Source organism: Schistocerca gregaria, chromosome X (assembly GCF_023897955.1).
Source record: "Schistocerca gregaria isolate iqSchGreg1 chromosome X, iqSchGreg1.2, whole genome shotgun sequence".
Classification (NCBI taxonomy): domain Eukaryota; kingdom Metazoa; phylum Arthropoda; class Insecta; order Orthoptera; family Acrididae; genus Schistocerca; species Schistocerca gregaria.
This window is the reverse complement of record NC_064931.1, coordinates 352,110,103-352,131,403: the sequence shown is the minus strand read 5'-3', so window position 1 is coordinate 352,131,403 and position 21,301 is coordinate 352,110,103.

The following is a 21,301-nucleotide window of genomic DNA, read 5'->3' as shown; positions in this document are numbered from 1 at the left end:
AAACGCTGGTACATTAATAACCGGTGTAATCGCCAGAATATTAAATGCACATGCATTGTGTTATAAACGCTCTGGATGTCAGTTTGTGCGATTGACTTCCATATCTGTTGCACTTGGTCGATCAATACTGCGAATGACACTGGAACTGTCGTACGATGATGTCTTTTATGTCCTCGATTGGAGACAATTCTTATGATCGAGCAGGACAAGACAACATGTTGATACCCTGTAAAGCATGTTGGGTTATAACAGCTATATGTGGGCGAGCGTTATCCTGTTGGAAAACACACTCTGGAAAGCTATTCGTGAATGGCATCACAACAGGTCGTACCAATAGATCGGCGTACAAATTTGCATTCACGATACGTGGGACTATGACGAGAGTGCTCTTGCTCTCACACGAAATCAGCCCCGGATCATAGCTCCAAGCGTAGTTCCATTGTATCTAGCACATAGAGAGGTTGGTTCTATGCCCTCAACGTGCCTCCTCTTAACCAACACACGTCCATCACTGGCATCGATGCAGGACCAGCTTTAATGAGAAAACACAACAAACCTCCACCCTGCCGATTAATGCACTCTCAATTTACACACTGAGATCACAGATGGTAATGGTTTGGGGCCAATGGAATACACACTAAAGGGCCTCTGGCTTGGAGTTGTCGTTGAAGGAACCGATTTGTAACAGTTCGTTGTGTCACTATGGTTCCAATTGCTTCTCAGATTGCTACTGTAGATGCAGTACGCTGCGCCAGAGCCATACAACGAACATGATGGTCTTCCCTCCCGGTAGTGCCACGTGGCATTCCAGGGCCTGATTCTCTAGCGACCGTACAGTCTCGTGACCGTCACTGCCAGCTATCATGCACATTGGCTACGTTCCTGCCAAGTCTACCTGCAGTGTCGGTGAAGGAACATCTGGTTTGCCGTAACTCTGTTTCAGAAACTCGTTCAAACTCAGTGAGGTGTTGATAATGGTGTCTTTGTCACTCTAAAGGATTCTTCACTAACATCAGTTCACCATGTGCAGTCTCAAAGGTAGCTAACGGTCATGACCGTATTTAAAGCAAACCTGATTAAGATCCCCATAGTGGCGCTACTAGTGTCACTCGTACGGGACTGGCGCAAGACTGGAATAGCTATGGTCTTTCATATTTACGCTACTGACCATTAAAGTTGCTACACCAAGAAGAAATGCTGATGATAAACGGGTATTCATTGGACAAATATATTACACTAGAAATGATATGTAATTACATTTGTACAAAATTTGGGTGCATAGATCCTGAGAAAACAGTACCCAGAACAATCACCTCTGGCTGTAATAACTGCCTTGATACGCCTGGTCATTGAGTCAAACAGAGCTTGGATGGCGTGTACAGGTACAGCAGCCCATGCAGCTTCAACACGATACCAAAATTCATCACCAGTAGTGACTGGCGTATTCTGACGAGCCAGTTGCTCGGACACCTTTGACCAGACGTTTTCAGTTGATGAGAGATCTGGAGAAAGTGGTGGCCAGGGCAGCATTCGAATATTTTCTGTATCCAGAAAGTCCCGTACTGGACGTGCAATATGCGGTCGTCCATTATCCTGCTGAAATGTAGTGTTTCGCAAGGATCGAATGAATGGTAATGCCACCAATCGTAACACATCTTAAATGTAACGTCCACTGTTCAAAGTTCCGTCAATGTGAACAAGAGTTAACCGAGACGTGTAACCAATGGCACTCCATACTATCACGCCGGATGATACGCCAGTATGGCGATGACGAATACACGTTACCAGTCTGCGTTCCGCGCGATGGCGCCAAACACCGATGCGACCATCATGATGCTGTAAACAGAACCTGGATTCATCCGAAAAAATGACATTTTGCCAATAGTGCCCCCAGGTTCGTCGTTGAGTACACCATCGCAGGCGCTCCTGTCTGTGATGCAGCTTCACGGGTAACAGCAGCCATGGTCTCCAAGCTGATAGTCCATGCTGCTGCAAAGGTCGTCGCACTGTTCGTGCAGATGGTTGTTGTCTTGCAAACGTCCCCATCTGTTGACTCAGGGATCGAGACGTGGCTGCACGATCCGTTACAGCCATGCGGATAACATACCTGTCATCTGGACTGCTAGTGATACGAGGCCGTTGGGATCCAGCACGGCGTTCCGTATTACCCTCCTGAACCCATCGATTCCATATTCTGCAAATAGTCATTGGATCTCGACCAACGCGAGTAGCAATGTCGCGATACGATAAACCGCAATCGCGATAGGCTACAATCCGACCTTTATCAAAGTTGGAAACGTGAAGGTGCGCATTTCTCCTCCTTTCACGAGGCGTCACGACAACGTTTCACCAGGCAGCGCCGGTCAACTGCTGTTTGTGTGTGAATGCTCTGAAAAGCTAATCATTTGCATATCACAGCATCTTCTCCCTGTCGGTTAAAGTTCGCGTCTGTAGCACTTCATGTTTGTGGTGTAGCAATTTTAATGGCCAATAGTGTAGAAACACGTCTACCAACTTTGGTTTATGTCACACAACTCCTTGCCGGTGTTGCATATATTTTTTTAAATTCTTTTTTCTTTTTGCTTCAGTGTACCTAGCTACCTGATAGTCTGACTTTCATACTCTAAGAAATTAGGTATCAATGGACGTAATATTTTCATTATTTACACCGGGAGTGCAAACTGACATTAAAGTAGTTACATCGTAGTACTGACAGTTAATCCTTCGTGGAGCAAAATTTGTAGACAAAAGTTAGGTTTAAAGAAAAGGAATGAAGACTGCATGATTTAAGTAAGAGTTTTCCCATGCTGGTATTGTCAGAAAGGTGATTACCATCGCCCACTGAAGGCCATGCGTTGTTGAAAGAGCCATAGCTCTGTTTTCTGTCACTTGTACCACGAATTCTTAGCTTCTACAGTGCTCCACCCAGACATTACTTGAAATAGTGGCTATATTGTGGGCCAGTCTTTGTTTATCTATGCCATAGTTTTTCTTCGATGTTGTTCTTTAAGCTAGTCGTGTGCTGAATGAGATGTCAAATACATTTCATTTTTAGAATTCTATGGCGTTAATCAGTGCCTCCCCCCCCCCCCTCCCATTAGTTTCTATTTCCATCCAAGACAATTTTATTACTCTTGCATTTAGCTTCTAATATTTTCCTTTCGTGTTTCCCAAAAGTACTCGAATCACAACCGTAGCTTGAAACATTCCAAGTAAATTGCTTTACAAAAGTTTCCTTGTTTCTGTACTAAAGTGGATGTTCGTTCGAATACAAAATTCATTTCTGAAAGTTCGTTTGGTCATTACCATTCTTCAATTCACAGGTTTTAGACTCCTGTTGTCACTAGTTATTGTGCTATCCAAATTGACTCACATGTTATCGTTTTGTTTTCCCTCTGTGGTATTTTATAACACTACCGCTGCTATTATTGTAGCAGTTCGCCGATAATGTTTCTCCGATGAAAGAGACTTAAAATGACCGTATATGGTGTGTTAATGGAAAAGGTATTAGTCTATGTTCCGTTACGTGAAAAATTACTTTTGATAGGAAGCAGCAGTTGAATTACCGGAAATCGAAACGATGTTAATTTATTTTGAAAGGAAACTGTAATTTAGGAAGTGGGAAACGATCGGCAATCTAATTAGACAAAGTGGTGCCAAGTGATAATGCAGTTCATCAAGAAAATTAACTACTATATGAGAATTTACTCGGTACTAAAATTTGTTTTTTTCAAATAGGACACTAAATCAGCAGTACAATGTAGCAAGTACCGGAACAGCAGGTCGCCATGAGCAACATAGTAGTTAACATAAGCCGTTATGACGACGAACGTCTCACACTAATATATACTTTTTGTATTCAACACAAGAAGTCCAAGATAAATCATAAGTGTTAGTACATAAGGGCGGAGAACAACTAATTTGAACATGAGAATGTTTTATCATTGAACTACTGAAAAACACTGAGATAGAAACAATTTTTAAATTGGTGTACTGATTAATGTGATTACTATATATTTCCTGAGGGAGCACATACTTCCTTGCATTAAGTAAAGCATAGGTGCCACGAATCTATTATGGTCCGAACAAATTGTAGCTGGAAAATCTCTCAAAAGCGCAAATGCTATTAAAATGACAGCGACCCTTCTTAAGTTCTATTACTTTAATACTGAGTGTATTAATGGCTGAACATATACTATGGGCGACCCATAAACTGTTCTATCGATTGACTGAGGTCAATACTAAAGACTTCTGGCAAGACATAAAATGGAAACAAATGAAAAATACGAGCACATGAATAGTAACAGTTTTATAAACAAGTGAAACAGGTGTTCATAATATAGGTTCTTAAACGGTAATGACCAGTAACCACATTCCATGATCACTATTTTATTCAGTTAATTTTAGTGCTGAACCAATAATTTGGCACGAATGAAACTGGAGCAGTGTTCTTTTCCATGAATTCACGCTATTGCAAAACTTCAACTATTCACTTATGCAATTTACGTGGAATATTTCAGGAACAAAATTAACTGAACACTTAAGACCTTTACTGCTCCACAAAGGTAATTGTGCACTATTAAAGCGATAAATACTTGGCAGTTTAATAAAATAAGACATTCGTATAAACGGTATCACTATGAGAAAGACCCTGTCTAGGTAAAATGACTGAGAGAGTGAGTCAAGGATTTCTACGCAAAGTTGAAAGTAAGTACTTAATATCAATGTGTGATGGAAATTAGTAACCCATGATAACAATTGCAGCAGTAAACTTTTACTTGAGCTGAAGGTGATGGCTGTGGCGATCTTCTGTGGCTAACGTAAAGGCAGTAACAGTAATCACGGTTCTTTAAGTATATTTGTTCTGAAAATTACCTTATTTGCTCCGAAATCTTATGATTCACAGACACTCAATAAATCCCATGAATAATTAGCCAATAATCCTCCACATCCGTGGCATTTTTACACAGTCTTGTCGCTTTCTTTGCCTCCTTCAACATACTAGATATGAACCGTCTGCATGCTGGCCATCATCTATATAATTCCGCAAAGACTCCTTGCGATTCTATCTAAAAATGCACCTTTTCTTTTCCAGCCTACCGTGTTTCGTAGATGAGGGACTTTCCTCCAGATTTTACATTGGTACAAACTACATGCCCTAGAATTTAACTGTTCTACAAATACAATTTTAACTTACATGCAACTTAACGGAACACTGTTTTTAAAATTACATGAATATATTAATCTCTGTGAATAATTTTGCGCCGGCCGCGGTGGTCTCGCGGTTCTAGGTGCGCAGTCCAGAACCGTGCGACTGCTACGGTCGCAGGTTCGAATCCTGCCTCGGGCATGGATGTGTGTGATGTCCTTAGGTTAGTTAGGTTTAAGTAGTTCTAAGTTCTAGGGGACTCATGACCACAGCAGTTGAGTCTCATAGTGCTCAGAGCCATTTGAACCATTTTTGAATAACTTTGCAGAAAATATGAAAAAGTACTGTTATAGAGGTGAAATCAACGAACATAGTGACATATACATGACCTGAAGCATAAGAAGACAAATAAATTACGTGGAAGAGGTGCAGTCGATATCGAACATTAGTTGCACAGCTCCTTCCGAAATAACTGTTTAATGTTTCTAGCAACATGGTACTTGTTTTATTTAAATTAATCGATAGATTACGGGTAACTAGGACGTACACGAAAATCTGAGTAGATAAAATGCTAGCCGTCGCTATTTCGAAGCTTCAGTTTCTAAAATGAGTTACTAATTTAATGGAGATTTCAAACTATCTTAAAATGACGAGAACCGGCGGTATATATTCGCAGGTGATATATTTGCTTTCAGAAAGTATTTGAAACAACGTGTTTTCTGAGTAAGTACAGGAAAAGATGAGTTATGGCCGCCGGAAATTATCTGTGGGCCTTGCTTTGCCGGTAGCAGACGCGGTCGGCCGTGGCGGAAGCGCTGCCTCGCGCTGTTTGCTTACCGCGGCCTAGCCTAATTACCGCTAACTGACTGCTTCTTGATGCTACTGCTGTTTGCACAGGACTAACGCTAATAGACATGCTAACGAAATCTGTGCGCGCCAATGGGTAGTGCTAGCCGTCGCCCTTGTCTGACGCAACCCTTGCGTTTCTTGTGTGACACCCTTCTAGCGAGAGCTTACTTCCCTGCCAAGCCGTGTCCATGCTGTTAATGTGGATACACATTTCCGTTCCTTTGATATTCTGCCTTTTCATCAGGATGCTGAACTTGCCTCCATATTATTTATTTCGTACAAAAACTACATATCTGCGCTTCTGTATATGTCGTAAGGAATTCATCCAGAACGATTGTGCTCGTCGTGGGTTTCTTCAGAGATCTCCAGCATTCACAAGACTTGGTGGTTTCAAGGTTTCAAAATATAAAACCTGATGAATAATCTACAAGGTGAGTACGATAAGTTCGTTTAATGCTATTACAGAACAAAGAAGAATGGAAAGATTAAAAGCAGTCTACACGTTTTGACTAGGATTAATTCAGATAGGTGCTGTGAGGTACAAATCTTCTCCTCTCTTCTCCAGCTATATTCTCCACAACTTATAATTGTCTAATTTACAATTAGTTTGGTAGATGCACTTTTTACCCTACAGCCATGGTATTTCTGCTCACTTTGGACTCGAAAGGAAGGGAGGTACTCGTAGTTTACTGACTTCTGGCATATACACTAATCTGCCGCGCGTGGAATGCCCTCCATTCCTCGTAGCACGCATTCTTTTCGAAGGCCTGAATTTAGACTACGTAACGGAAGGATGCTGCCGCTCGGGATTAGCCGAGCGGCCTAGGGCGCTGCGGTCCTGGACTGTGCTGCTGGTCCCGGCGGAGGTTCGAGTCCTCCCTCGGGTATGGTTGTGTGTGTTTGTCCTTAGGATAATTTAGGTTAAGTAGTGTGTAAGCTCAGGGACTGATGACCTTAGCAGTTAAGCCTCATAAGATTTCACACACATTTGAACATTTTGAAGGACGCTACGGATACGGTACGGACACACGGAGACGAAATGCACAGATATAAAACTTCAAAATGAATCACACCCATCTCTGTCAGGTAACTCTTCGCGTGGATCCCATAGGATTTCGTCGCGCGCCAGTGAATAGATAAAAAGAACTGTGAAAAAATGAAATCGCATCCTCCGCTGCATGGGTTGAAAAATACAATACACGTTATCAACGTTCTGGATTTTTATTCGTCATGTCACACACATTGGCAGGCCTCTGCCGGTAGAGGACTCCGAATTGTAGCTTGCAACTTGGTGGTGTGTAACGTAACTATGTCGGTGCGTGAGAAACAGTGTGCTGTAATCTAGTCTTGGATTCGAAGAGTTCGTCCCCACACATAGCATCTACTATTTCAGAATGAAAATAAACGAGCGCCACCACATTTGGAACAGTCCGACGCCTTGGATTCACTGTCATCAATCATCCTCCACGCAGTCCCGACTTGGCCCCAACCGATATGTACCCGTTTACTGAACTTAACGCCTTCGACGACTTTAATAATGGTGAAGCGATACTAACAGCACTGAGGTTATGGCTCCGTCAACAAAATCAAACGCTCTACGTGTCGGTATCGACAAAATGATCTGTCGTTAAGAGGAAAGTGTTTGTCGCCAGGGGGAGTATGTTGCGAAATGAATACAAGGCAAGATTTATTAAAAATCTTTAAGTGTTTACCAGAGGACACATAATAAGTGAAGAAATAAAACACATACTATTGGTTGGCTCGTGGCTTATGTGTGTTGTGTTTAGTCCATCTCAATACATCGCATTGAACTCTGTCTTGGATAGGTACTTGTTGTTGTTACTATCTCACCACATGGTGCACCCGTTCCTCCCTCCTTCTTCGTCTTTTTGTAGCGGAGGGAACTAGTCAGCTTATGAATTCTATAGCACTTTATAAAAGAAAATACACTTTGCAGACGTATTGAAGTTGGGAACTCTCTAACCGTGATGGTATAAATTCACGTTGAGATTTGAAATGCCAACCATCAATTCATACATCACCGCTTCCAATAGTGATGTGAAATAATAATAGATCTGGATTATTTAATGAAATTTCTCGTCAAAAACATAAGTCTTGTTTATTCATGCAAACGCTTTATTAACTATTTAATTAATACCTCCTGTGACAAATCTTCTGATGCAGCATTTGTCACATCTTCTAGATGTGACAGATTTAAAAACTCCTGAAGCAGTTCGCGAAATGCACCACAAGGAAGTGCCCCAGGAAGGCTACGGCCGTTAAGGTTTAAAGATGGCTGTCCTATTTGCTATAATAGTTCTGAGTAGGTCAAACATGAGTTACTTTCTAAATCTCATATATCTTCTCAAGCCTTTAATATCTCTTGAACATTGCTTTTATAATTATACACTTTGGAACTATGTTCGACACCTGAGTTAGTTGTCAGAGATGTTAGCTTTACTTTGTCAGAGTAGAGTCCGAATGTAGTAGTAGCAACTGTGTGGTAATGTATTTGATTTGAAACGGTCGGAATCTGGCCTGCCCTGTAGTGGAGGCAGCATTATTTGGAGCAATTTTTGTAATATGATGTCTAAAGAGTGATATTAAGCAGAATGATTGTAATATTGTGTGAATGAGGAAAGGTAACGTAAATGTAACGTGGTTTCATATATTAGTAATTACTTAGATGTTGATTGTTATAATAGCACTTATGATTCAGATATTCTGTAAGGCTTTTGGAATGCAGTTATAAGTTTCTGTCTTTCACTGCAGTGATAAATGTAAAAGGACGCTTTGCGAATTGGTTCATGCATGAGAAGTGTGGAGACTTGTATTGCTATTGTGACTCAATGAAGCTCAGTTAAAATGATTCAGTTATTTCTTTGTCTGCGAGATTGGTACCCAATTTTTTATTTGCGTTCATGGTTATATTTGACTGCACACTTGCACTGCTCATAGTGGGTTGTGTTCTGAGTAAAGTTTTTGAGTATAAATGACATCCTCTCTCGCGTTGCACATCGCGAGTACGGTGAGTGAAACTTAATTTTGATAATCAGATCATTATTTTACAAAGAAAACAATGTTACAGAGCAGACAATCAGTTCCCTGCGCACAGCTAAGCCATAAAATTGATTATTATTGTTGTTCAGGTTCAGAGCCAGGCATAGTGATTATCAGAGTGCATTTACGAGAATAATATCAGTATAAGGTCAGAGGTTTAATGCAAGTGAAACATTTTTAGAAAGTGCTACATTGTTATTTCAAAGCGATTTAACAGGTAAAATCAGATGCGTTTTATTCAGTGATCATTTGTTGTGTAATTACGATAATAGTTCTGGTACAGCAATTGTTTTCTGAACTAATGAAGGTTTGCAACATTCAGGGCCAACATTTAACACAAAGACGTTTTGTCACAGAGTCAGACAGCGTACGGAAAGTTTATTGAGAAAAGATTTCTTTCTCGCAGTTGTATTCTTTGATGGATCGGCTATTCGATTTCACATCGTATATCTATCTCAAATGAGCTTAAAATATTTTCAGTCAACATTTCTCAGTTACTCAGCTTTGCATGTTTTACCAACCGAATTTACGATTATACGAGTGTTGAAACATTTTAAAGCATCCTTTTTGGTTTTCGATTCTCTCGCCCATGAACACAGAGGGACATCGTAGTGCACCCCATTCGGTGGATCCGCCCTCACTGCAAGATTAGTGGCGGGTTGTAACGCGTTGGCATCGCGCTTGGCAGTGGACCAATGTAGATGCTGATGGACTGGCCTGGCCTATTAGCCCTTTGAGTGAATAGGTTGGTGTTCCTTCAGGAGGGTTCGGGCTGTCACATTTGAGCAAGGGGATGCTGGTTATAGGCAGCACCAACTCTATGGGCGTTACGGACCCCCTTAGGAAGGTAGCATTCGGGGATGGAAAGAAAGCCAATGTGCAGTCGGTATGTTTGCCGGGAGACCTCATTCGAAATGCGGAGACTACGTTGTCTGCGGCTATCGAACGTGCAGGGTGCAGTGGTCGCCTAGTTGTGGCTCACGTCGGCACCAATAACGTCTGTCGCATGGGCGCTGATGCCATCCTCAGTTCATACAGGCGGTCGTGAAGGTTGCTGGCCTCGTGAATGCGGTGCAAACAGCACTTGAAATTTGCAGCGTTCTTCCCTGAGTTGATCGTTGTCTTTTGGTTTGGAGCAGAGAGGAGGGTCTCAGCCAAAGGCTTCGTCGACACTGTGGCCGTCTTCGCTACAGTTTTCTAGGCCTATTTTATCGGGTAAGGTCAGTGGTACACAACATAAAGGAAGCAGCTACTCGGATATCAGAGTACTTGTGGGGTGCACAGGGTGTCTTTAGGCTAGGCGGTGGTTTGAGGTACAATGATGAACACTCGCCCGTTTGTTCCCAAATAGGGACATCAGACCGCGTTCACAGTAGAAACGCTTCGAATGCCAAAATTTTATCAGTAAATTGTCGATGTATTCCTAACAAAGATCCCTTAATTTACTGCCCTACAGGAAAGTTTTCACTTTCAAAATGGTCTTGAGACCGAGAGTTTCCTAAACTCGAAGTAGAAAGATCCCAGATGTTTAACGACCCATGGAACGTTTAACGGAAGGACACATTAGACGCTATACGAGGGAGAATGTTCACTGCAGTTGACAAAAATATTGTCTCTATTGAGACTGAAATTTAGTATGACAGTAAGGTTATCAGATCCAGATGAAACCAAGGTAATTTTTGGAAATTTTTAATGGACATCCAATTCTGCTGTAAGAGTTCCAGAGTAATACAAAGAAAATCTACAGCAGTAGCGCGTAGACACTCAGATCATAAAGTAGTAGTTGAAGACGACTTTAACAGATTGGATACAGACTAGGACACCTATAGATTCATTGCAGGGAGTACAGCTAGGCAGTCTTGCGAAGTACTTTTCCGAAAACTGTCTTGATCAGCTAGTTCACCAGCGCACACGCGATGGAGATATCTAAAACCTTGTGGCTACCAACAGTCCGGATCTTATCGATGGCGTAAGTATACAGATGGGAATTAGAATGATGTCATCATAGTGACTATGGTTACGAAAGTTAATAAATCTCTCAAAAAGTTTAGGAGAGCGTTTCTGCTAGAAAGAGCAGGAAATTTATGAAAGAATAATAAACATCCCTGGCACAGAGAAACAACTGAAAGAACTTAAAACAAATAAATAGCCATGTCCGAATGGAATCCCAGTTCGGTTTTACAAAGAAATACTCAACGGCATTGGCCCCTAACTTAGTTTACATTTATCGCGAATCTCTCGCCCAGCATCTGAAAAAAAGCGCTGGTGACTCTTGTATTTAAAAAAGGTATAAGAACGACCCCGCTAAACTACAGACAAAGGTCCTTAATATTGGCCTCTGCAGAATTTTAGAATGTATTCTTAGTTCGAGTGTGAAAAATTTACTAGAGTGCTAAAAACTTATATCCACGAATCAGCACGGTTTTTGAAAGCATAGCTCTTGTGAAACTCAGCTTGCCCTTTTCTCTCTTGATATACTGCGAACTATGAATGAAGGGCAACAGGCAGATTCCCTATTTCTAGATTTCCGAAAGGCGTTTGACACGCCACCCCAATGCAGACTGTTAACGAAGGTATAAGCAAACGGAATAGGTTCCCATATATGTGAGTGGGTCGAAGACTTCTTAAGTAACAGTAAACCGTGTGTTGTAGTCGACGTCGGACGTTCATCAGAGACGGAAGTATGGTCAGGATTCCCCTAGGGAAGTGTGATAGGACCGCTGTGTGTGGCTGTAGGATGATACAAAATGACTTAGACGAAATTTTTAGTTGGTGTGATGAATGGCGGCTGGTTGTATACGTAGAAAAAATTAAATTAATGCCGTTGAGTAGGAAAAACGAACCCCTAATGTTTGGATACAGCATTAGCAGTATCCTGTCTGACACAGCGACATTGTTTAAATATCTATATGTAACATTGCAAAGCGATATGAAATGGAACCAGCTTGTGAGGATTGTGTGGGGAAGGAGAATGGTCAGCTTCGGTTTATTGGGAGGATTTTAGGTAACTGTGGTTCATCTGTAAAGGAAACCACATATAGGACACTAGAGTGATCGATTCTAGAGTGCTACTCGAGTGTTTCAATCCCCACCAAGTCGGATTAAAGGAAGACATCAAAGCTACATTGGTACTGGCAGTCTCGAACAACACGCAAGTATTGCAGAGATGCTTCGGGAACTCAAATGAGAATCCATGGAGCGAAGGTGACGTTCTGCTCGAGGAACATTATTGAGAAAATTTAGAGGTCTGGAACCCGAAGGCGACTGCAGAACGATCGTACTGCCGCCAAAATACGAGTACATTTCGCGTAAGGACCACGAAGATATGACAGGAGAAATTAGGGCTCATGCCTAGGCGTATAGATCGCCGTTTTTCCCTCGCTTTATCTACGAGGAAAAGGTACAGACTACCCTCCGCTAAGCACCGTAACACTGGCTTGAGCAGTATGTATATAGATGTAGACTTCTCACATATTTTGCATATTCTGTAGTGTCACTGAATTATGCTTCCGATCTTGGGTTTTTATCATCAGTTATTTTTGTATTTTCATACTGTGCAGTTCACCGAAGTTTTTCGTTGCCTTTTTGAACGTCAGTGCCCTCTAGGAGCGTTCGCTTAAGGTAAAATTGTTAACAGGCAGGTGTCTTATAACGAAAAGTGTTGTGCCATTACGCAGAGTTTTTAGGTCATCGCTACAAGGCGCAGTGACTAACAGCTGACTGTAAACGTGTACTAAAGAACTGCAATGTCTTTAGTAGTGTCAACCCGTCAGTCTTCAGAACCTAGTAACATTACAATAGTGAAAATTAGGTTACATGTGTGTGAAAATTATTAAATCTGCATTTTACCTCAATTGTTCAAGATACATCTTTAGTGGTAGTATCTGTTGATATATGACAATACTGTATAAGCGGTTAGTTTGAGGAATCGACAAGTCTTTATAATTCAGGAAGACAGAAGAAAGGCCTCGTCACCAGAAATCAGTTTAGTGACACAACAAACACTTCCATGCATGGTATTTCTTAACCTACTGAGATTGATGCTTAAGGCAAAAAATAGACTGTCTTTTTTCAGTTGTACAGAGACGGAACATGAAATTCACTTTGTAGGATCCGTGTCTTGCTTGTAACAGAAATTGTTGCGACACTAGAAATCTGTTTTTTTTCCTTGCAATGATGGTGTTTCTGTTTGTCACAGTCGTCATGATGAAACCGAAGTGTGGTAACCTACATTAGCTTGACAACCTCATCTCGCATGCACGTACATTCAGCAGTGTCATAGTACTGAAGACTGCATACTAGTTAATGCATCATACGTATGTGAAAAGGAGCAACAGCAATGATCATAGTAAAGCGAAGTGTAAAATGTTGAGCTGTTCACAAGGCGTAACATATTTTTTGGGTTTGACATGTTATGGGTGTAAAGCAGTTGCATTTACTGTCTCTACCCTGCACATTCATATAATGTTAACACACTGCCAACAGTCAGAACAGCACAATGTGATGCTCATTTACAACAGATTGCCAGTAACCGTGAATCAGAACATTGTTGTAAAGTGTAATATGCATGAATCAACAAAAGATGTTGTTTTTGCTGTCGTTGTTGTTGTATTGGTCTTCACTTAATTTCACTTCAACAGGCTGACTTCTTTCAAGTGTTGGTATCTCTCTACAGATTCAGTCAACCGCCATGTCTCACTTCCCAGTTGCCAATATTTCAAAAATACCTTTCTTTAAGTCACGTTGTGTCTTAAATAGCTTTTCTTTTCAGTACCTCTTCATTAGTTACCTGATCCTCATATCAACACTTCAGAATTCCTCTGTAACACAAATATTCGAGAGCTGCTGTCTCTTCTTTTCTGTCATCTACGTCACTTTCATACACTAATTCTTAACACGTTAATTTATATTCTATGTTAACAAATTCATCCTTATTTAGAATTCATTATTCTTATTATGTTTCCATTTTTTATTCCCTTCACTTTTACTGTCGTCCGTTATTATGCTACCCGCGTAATAAAACTCATCTTCTATACTTATTCTGTCGTTTCCTAATTTTATTCCCTGAGCATATATTTTTTTAATTGCTTACACAAGGTCATCCTTTTTTGCTGTTGTTGATGTTCTAATAAACTTTTTTTAAGACACTACCCACTCCGATCATGGTATCTTCCAAGTTTTATGTTCTCTTAAACAACTTAAAATGCCAATGACCAATCTGAAAGATTCTATTTCTTCTCTCAGAACTTTGGCATCTTTATTTCTATGTTTCCTTTACTGCTTGCTCTATGTAAAAGTCGAATTACAACTCTTCTCACTCCGTTCTCAATTAGCGTCCTCTCCAGGTCCTTCGACTCTTATAACTGCAGTGTGGTTTCTGTAGAAATTACAAATAACCTCTTGCTCCACCGTTTGTAACTCTGATAATATCAGAATTTTAAAGAGTCTATCAACAGTGTTTTTTTTTAAATTGTGATGTGCATGTGCTCCAAATCTTCTATGTAGAATTATAGGATCACTATTGTCTCTGGTGTGCTTGTGTTTCCCTGGAAACTAAACTGATCTTCTGCCAAATTGGATTCATCCCATTCCTCTGTAAATGACTCTTGTTAGAATTTTACTACCATGAATCATTAAACTGTTGACTTGCTGATACTAACATATGTCATCATCTCTCTGCTTTGGTTCTGGAATTACTAAATTCCTCTTACAGTCACAAGGTTCTTCGCTTGTCTTGCGTACCTGACATGGAATAATTTTGTCATGCTTGACTCTCCCAAGGATCATAATAATTCAGGAAGCATACCGTCTATTCTAGGTGCCTCGTTTCGATTAAAATCTGTCATTGTACTGTTATATTCTTCTCACAATATCATATCCCTTTTCTCATCTTCATCCACTTCCTATTTCCTTTCCGTAATATTGTTAACGATTTTATTTCATGTACAGAAGAGGATAGAAGCTTTCGAAATGTGGTGCTACAAAAGAATGCTGAAGATTAGATGGGTAGATCACATAACTAGTGAGGAGGTATTGAATAGAATTGCGGAGAAGAGGAGTTTGCGGCACAACTTGACCAGAAGAAGGGATCGGTTGGTAGGACATGTTCAGAGGCATCAAGGGATCACCAATTTAGTACTGGAGAGCAGCGTGGAAGGTAAAAATCGCAGAGGGAGACCAAGAGATGAACACACTAAGAAGATTCAGAAGGGTGTAGGCAGCAGTAGGTACTGGGAGGATAGAGTGACATGGAGAGCTGCATCAAACCAGTCTCAGGACTGAAGACCATAACAACAACAACCTCTTTTATACTCCTTTCACTTACCAACCCTCCCTTCTTTTCTTAGTACTAGCTTGCAGTGTAAGATTTTAATCTACATACAGTTGCTTCTCTTATTTTCAGATGTTTATAATTTTTCTATACGCAGCATCTGTCTATACAATAGCCATGCAAGCATCTACAGCTTTTCATTTCTCTTCTAGCCATTCCTGCTTTGGCTGCCCGTGTTTTCCGTCACTTTCATTCTCGGGGCACTTTTGTTCCGTTTTTGCCGTTTCATTTACTGGTTTTACATATCGTACAAGAAAAAGTAATAATATTCACTTTTGGAGAAATATTGGGTATGGGCTTGTGTCACGTCATGATCCGAGAATTCTACAGATTACAAATAAGCCGGAAAATCATCAAATCACGTAGTCTTCCGTTTTGCTTGATTCATTTTCAACTTTTATATATTTTCTCTTCCCATGAGCTAAATTTAATATTGTTCGTGTCATCATAAAATATTAGCTGGGCGTTGTCTTCGTACCAAGTCGATTCTCCGCAGATTTCACTACTTCCTCCCATAAAGCAAGTCGTTTATCGTCTATTGTATTTCTGCAGATACTCGTCTTCCTATTATTCGTTGCCTAATTCCTTCTTTGAAACTCTGAACAACTAACGCTTATTGATAATTTCGCAGGGGATTCCCTATTTTTCTGCAATTTCTTCTCCTTTAATATGTATTTCGTATCTTGTAGATTATTTTCAGTGAACACGACTGCTCCTGGAAATGTCATACCGATAAATAAGGTGTACAAAATTCCGGTTTTACGATTATAAAACGTAGGTGAAGCAGCTTTCTGCAATGTAAACTATCTTCTTCATGCCTCTGAAACCTGGTGTTTGTGATTATTAAATTCTGTTCTTCTTTTCCTACGAGTGAATTTCACTCTCCAGTCACAAATGTTTGTCTTTTCTAATTTACTGAATATGCCCTACATTCTGTTGTATCATTTATTTTCAATCTCCTCATTATATTTGGTGTTAGTTGTTGCACATGATTCTACTGTCATGTTGAGACCGTGGATGTGTATCTGTCTTTACTGTGATAATCTGTTCACCAATTTTTTTTCATTAGCAGATATACTCCCTCATTAACCTGTTTGATTTTGTGTATCTATCAGACCATAAGTCCTTTCCTTTTTTTGACCACTGTACTCTGTCGGACTTCTACTTATTTGTTGTGATGCAGAGTTCGATGCCGAATTGATTGGACACAACTGGTGCAGAATAACAAAGCTCTTTACTAGTCACGCTATCGGATTGAACAAATATAAGAGCAAAATGTCATCAGCTGGGAAGCAAGTACAAATCTCAATGCGAAGCAAAGACTACAACGACAGTGGCGTAAGGTGCCAAATCGATGGCTGAAGAAAATCGAGAGGGAAGGCATAAAACCATTCTTTGTACAGCCTATCAAGTGCCGTGGCAGCGCAGATGCAGACGGATGGTTGCTTTTGATTGGTTACCTACGAAAGGCGTGATGCCGCTTTTAGCGTTTTGCTCCTGGCGTTGCAGAGTACATATATCGAGTGGCCCCGTTGTGTGTCGGCTCATCTCTAGAAAGAAGTCGCAACCCCTAGGACAAAGCTACGGGCCAGGCATAAATGCTGAAATAGAACGCTGCTATGAACTTCCTCACTATCATTCAGATCCCCGCAGATGTGTTCGCTGTGTATTCCATTACGATCATCTGATCCGCTGGATACAGCGCCTCCTTCTCATTACAACCCATCCACCGACCGAACTGAGCACACAGAGGCAGTAGCGGCCCAATTTGTTTCGTCTCTCGCACGCAGCGATAGAGAGAGCGCTGGTTCCAGCAGCATCTGTATCGCAAGCAACGGATCCCCTGTCATCTCATTCGGGCTGGAGGAATCTGAATGCGGCACGACGTCGATCTCCACTGGTGGCGATGCTAGAACATCAGTGGTGACTGAGTGGAGGCTGTGGAGGCAATGGGGGTTGTGGGCGGCCTGCTGAAGCCCAAAGGAGGGTGACGACTGCGTCCTCGCACTCCCTGGGTGTCAACGGCGTCTGCAAGAGCTGTTCTCAGCCTCAAAGGTGAAGAAACGATGCAGTGCGTTTGTGTGACCACCGTTTCCTGTGACCCAGGGTGCTGACTAAAGATCCAGCCTGAAACTAGTGTCCCTCTACAGAATATCCTGCGGAGGTACTCAACGACCTGATAGAATGCCTGTCAGAAGAGCTGCAGTAGGGAGTGTGGCTGTCGACCACACAGCAGCTTGGCGGTGCTCTTGGTGCACATCGGCAATGATCTGTAAGTATTGAGAAACTTCATTAAGGTATCATTGGCTGATGACCGACTGAATGCCTTACACATATTTTCATTCTTTAATAGCTAACCATGTGCTCTGCCTCTCGGCTGGATAGCAATGAAATGCAGGAACAAGTAAATTCTTCATGCCGTCTAGAATATAGAAATACTGAAAGGACTGTGTTGTGGAAAGCGGCCCACTGTTGGATACTCTGGCTTGTGGAAGCCGCTGAGTGGAGAAACCTTTCGAAATTGGCGAAATCGTGGCTAACTTGATAGGGCTGCTTATCGGAACAACAAACGGAAATTTAGAGGATGCGATGACTAATACCAGTCACATTTTGTTAAGAATTGGACTGAATAAATACAAATACTGGTGCTGCCAATGTTCAGTGGCGTCTCACAATGGCATTCACGCCCGGCCCGTAGCTTTGTCCTAGGGGTTGCAACTTCTTTCTAAAGAGTACCCAATAGTTCTGGTAGAGATGTTGGAGAACATGCAGCTGGTTCCCTAGCGGCGTAACTACGGTATTGTTTTCTTTCCTGGTTTAACAGAATTATTCCTGAATTGGAATCTAGAAGAGCTGCCAACTGTGTAAGTTACAAGTAGATATCCTCAGTGCAGCCAAACAGGTCAAATCACCTAATAAAGGCAAGGCCTCCGGTTCAGACTGTATACTAGTGAGGGTCCTTTCAGAGTATGGTGATACAATAGCTCCACACTTTGCAATCATTTACAACCGCAGGCTCGAAGAAATACAGATTTTAAATCTTCGCATGTCACACCAATACCCAAGAAAGGAAATAGGAGTAATCCGATCAATTACAGATCTGTATCACAAACGTATGACCTGAAGTAGGATTTTCGAACATAGACTTTGTTCGGACATCATAAATTAAGTCGAAAAAAGAAACTATTTATGGACAAGTAGTCAGAAAGGATTCAGACGATATTGTTCTTGTGAAACAAAACTAACTCCTTATACTCACGAAGTAATTAGTGCTGTTGACAGGGGCTGTCAAATTCGTTCCATATTTTTAGATTTCCAGAACGCTTTTGACACCGTTCTTCACACGCGACTACTAATCAGATTGTATGCCTATGGAGTATCGCCTCAGTTGAGAAACTGGATTCCAGGGTTTCTATCAAAAAGGTCACAGTTTATAGTAACTGTCAAAATGTCACGGATTAAGACAGAAGTGATACCTGGCGTTCCCAAGGAAGTGTTATACGCCCTCTACCGTTCCGGATCGGCCTAAACGACATAGAAGACAATCTGAACACCCCTCTTACATCGTTTACAGATGACCCTGTCATTGACCGTCTTGTAAAGTCATCAGGCGGTGAAAGCCCATCGCAAACCGATTTATACAATATATCTGTATGGTGCGGAAAGTAGTAATTGACTAATTAACGAAAAGTGTGGTTTCATACACCGGAGTAATAAAAGAAATCCACTAAATTCCTGTTACATGGTAAATCGTAGAAATCTAAAGGCTGTAAATTCAACTAAATACTTAGGGATGATAATTACGAATAAGTTAAGTGGGAACAGTTACATAGATAATGTTATGTGGAAAGCTAACCAAAGACTGCGATTTATTGGCTGACAGTTGAAATGTTCAATATGTCTACTAAAGGAACTGCTTACACCACGATTGTCCGACCTCTTCAGGAGTATTACTGTGGGGTGTTGGATCGACATCAGATAGGACTGACGGAAGATACTACAACAGCTCAACGAAGGGAACGTCGTTCTACATTATCGTGAAATAGGGGAGAGAGTGCTACGGACATGATACGGGAACTGGAGTGGCAATAATTATCACATTTCGTTGCGGCAGGATCTTTTCATGAAATTTCAATCATAAACTTTCTCCTCAGATTGCGAAAATATTCTGTTGGCACCCACCTACTTGTGTATAAATTATCATCACGATAAAATAAGAGAAATCAGAGCTCGCATATAAAAGTATAAATGCTCGTTTTCGCCGCGCCATGTTCGAAAGTGGGAAGGTAGAAACACGGCGTGAAGGTGGTTCGACGAACCCCTGCCAGGCACTGAACTGTGAGTTGCAAAGTAATAATGTAGATGTAGGTGAATTACTCTCTTAGATAGGGATAGCCGCTGGCGGAGGGGAAGGAGGAAAGCAGCGCTGGGTCAGCGGTCCTGTGTAGTAATTCCAACCATCCGCGTTTAATGTAACAGACTACGCAGACTGGAGGAGAATTGTTAGCAAAGAAAGCGATAATCCATGACCGAGTGACATGGACACTTTGTCCCGATTGCTCAAGTTTTCCTCAGTTTGCAGGCAGGCGACCTCTTGAGAATCGAAATCGTGGTCTGGCCATATTGACAATGTAGAAAACGCGTCAATATTCGCACGTTTGGTGGTTCTCCGATCCATGATTTGGTCATGATTTGGTGATGATGTTAGCTTTAATGCCCATAGTCGCAGGATTTGGGTCGCCACATTGGGAAACCTGCCTTTTGGGTCCAAAAAAACACGATACACAACCTTCTTTGTGTAAACTACCGGTGAAAAGTTCCCGAGCAACCATAATAAAAACTACGTACTATGTATTTTGATGTACAAACACACAAAAACAAATATTCATTAAGCACGACGAAATATGGCTTACATTTCAGCCTCTTCACAGTATCCAGTTTTGCCCTCAGAACAGCTGCACAAACTCTTGGCATTCTGGCTATTAAATTTTTTACTTAGAATGAAATTATCACTCTGCAACGGAGTGTGCGCTGGTATCAAACTTCCTGGCAGATTAAAACTGTATGCCGGACCGAGACACGAATTCGGGACCTTTGCCTTTCTCGGGCAAGTGCTCTACCAACTGAGCTATCCAAGCACGACTCACGCCCCGTCATCACAGCCTTACTTCTGCCAGTACCTCGTCTCCTACCTCCAAAACTTTACAGAAGCTCTCCTGCGAACCTTGCATAACTAGCACTCCTGAAGACAGGATATTGCGGAGACATGGCTTAGCCACAGCCTGGGAGATGTTTCTAGAATGAAATTTTCACTCTACAGCGGAGTGTGCGCTGATATGAAACTTCCTGACAGATAAAAACTGTGTGCCGGACCGAGACTCGAACTCGGGACCTTTGCCTTTCGCTGGCAAGTGCTCTTTCCCGCGAAAGGCAAAGGTCCCGAGTACGAGTCTCGGTCCGGCACCCAGTTTTATTCCGCCAGGAAGTTTCAAATTTTGTACTGTTTTTGCAGTTATTGCAATCCAACATATTTTCAAATTATTCTAAACATATTCAACATGAGTTTGCTGAACCCCCTGTCAACTTCGCCACATAAGACTGCAATGTGATTTAAATCAGATGACTGAATTGGCTAAATCATATTCTTCAGTTTCCCACATTTTTCTTTTTTATTGACATACCCTCTGCAATATTAGAATCGCGTTTGGGATCATTTCCTGCTAAAGAGGGAACCCACGACCAATAATTCTCTTGCCAGATGGAACTGTAGTGCTGATCCGTATTCTGTGATATCTTTCCCTCTTTACTATCTCATTCATTCTTACTTAGATCACCGACTTTACAAGCCGCAATACATCCCCATACCACGACACACTCCAAAACGCTTCACCGTTGGTGTCACACACTGACTC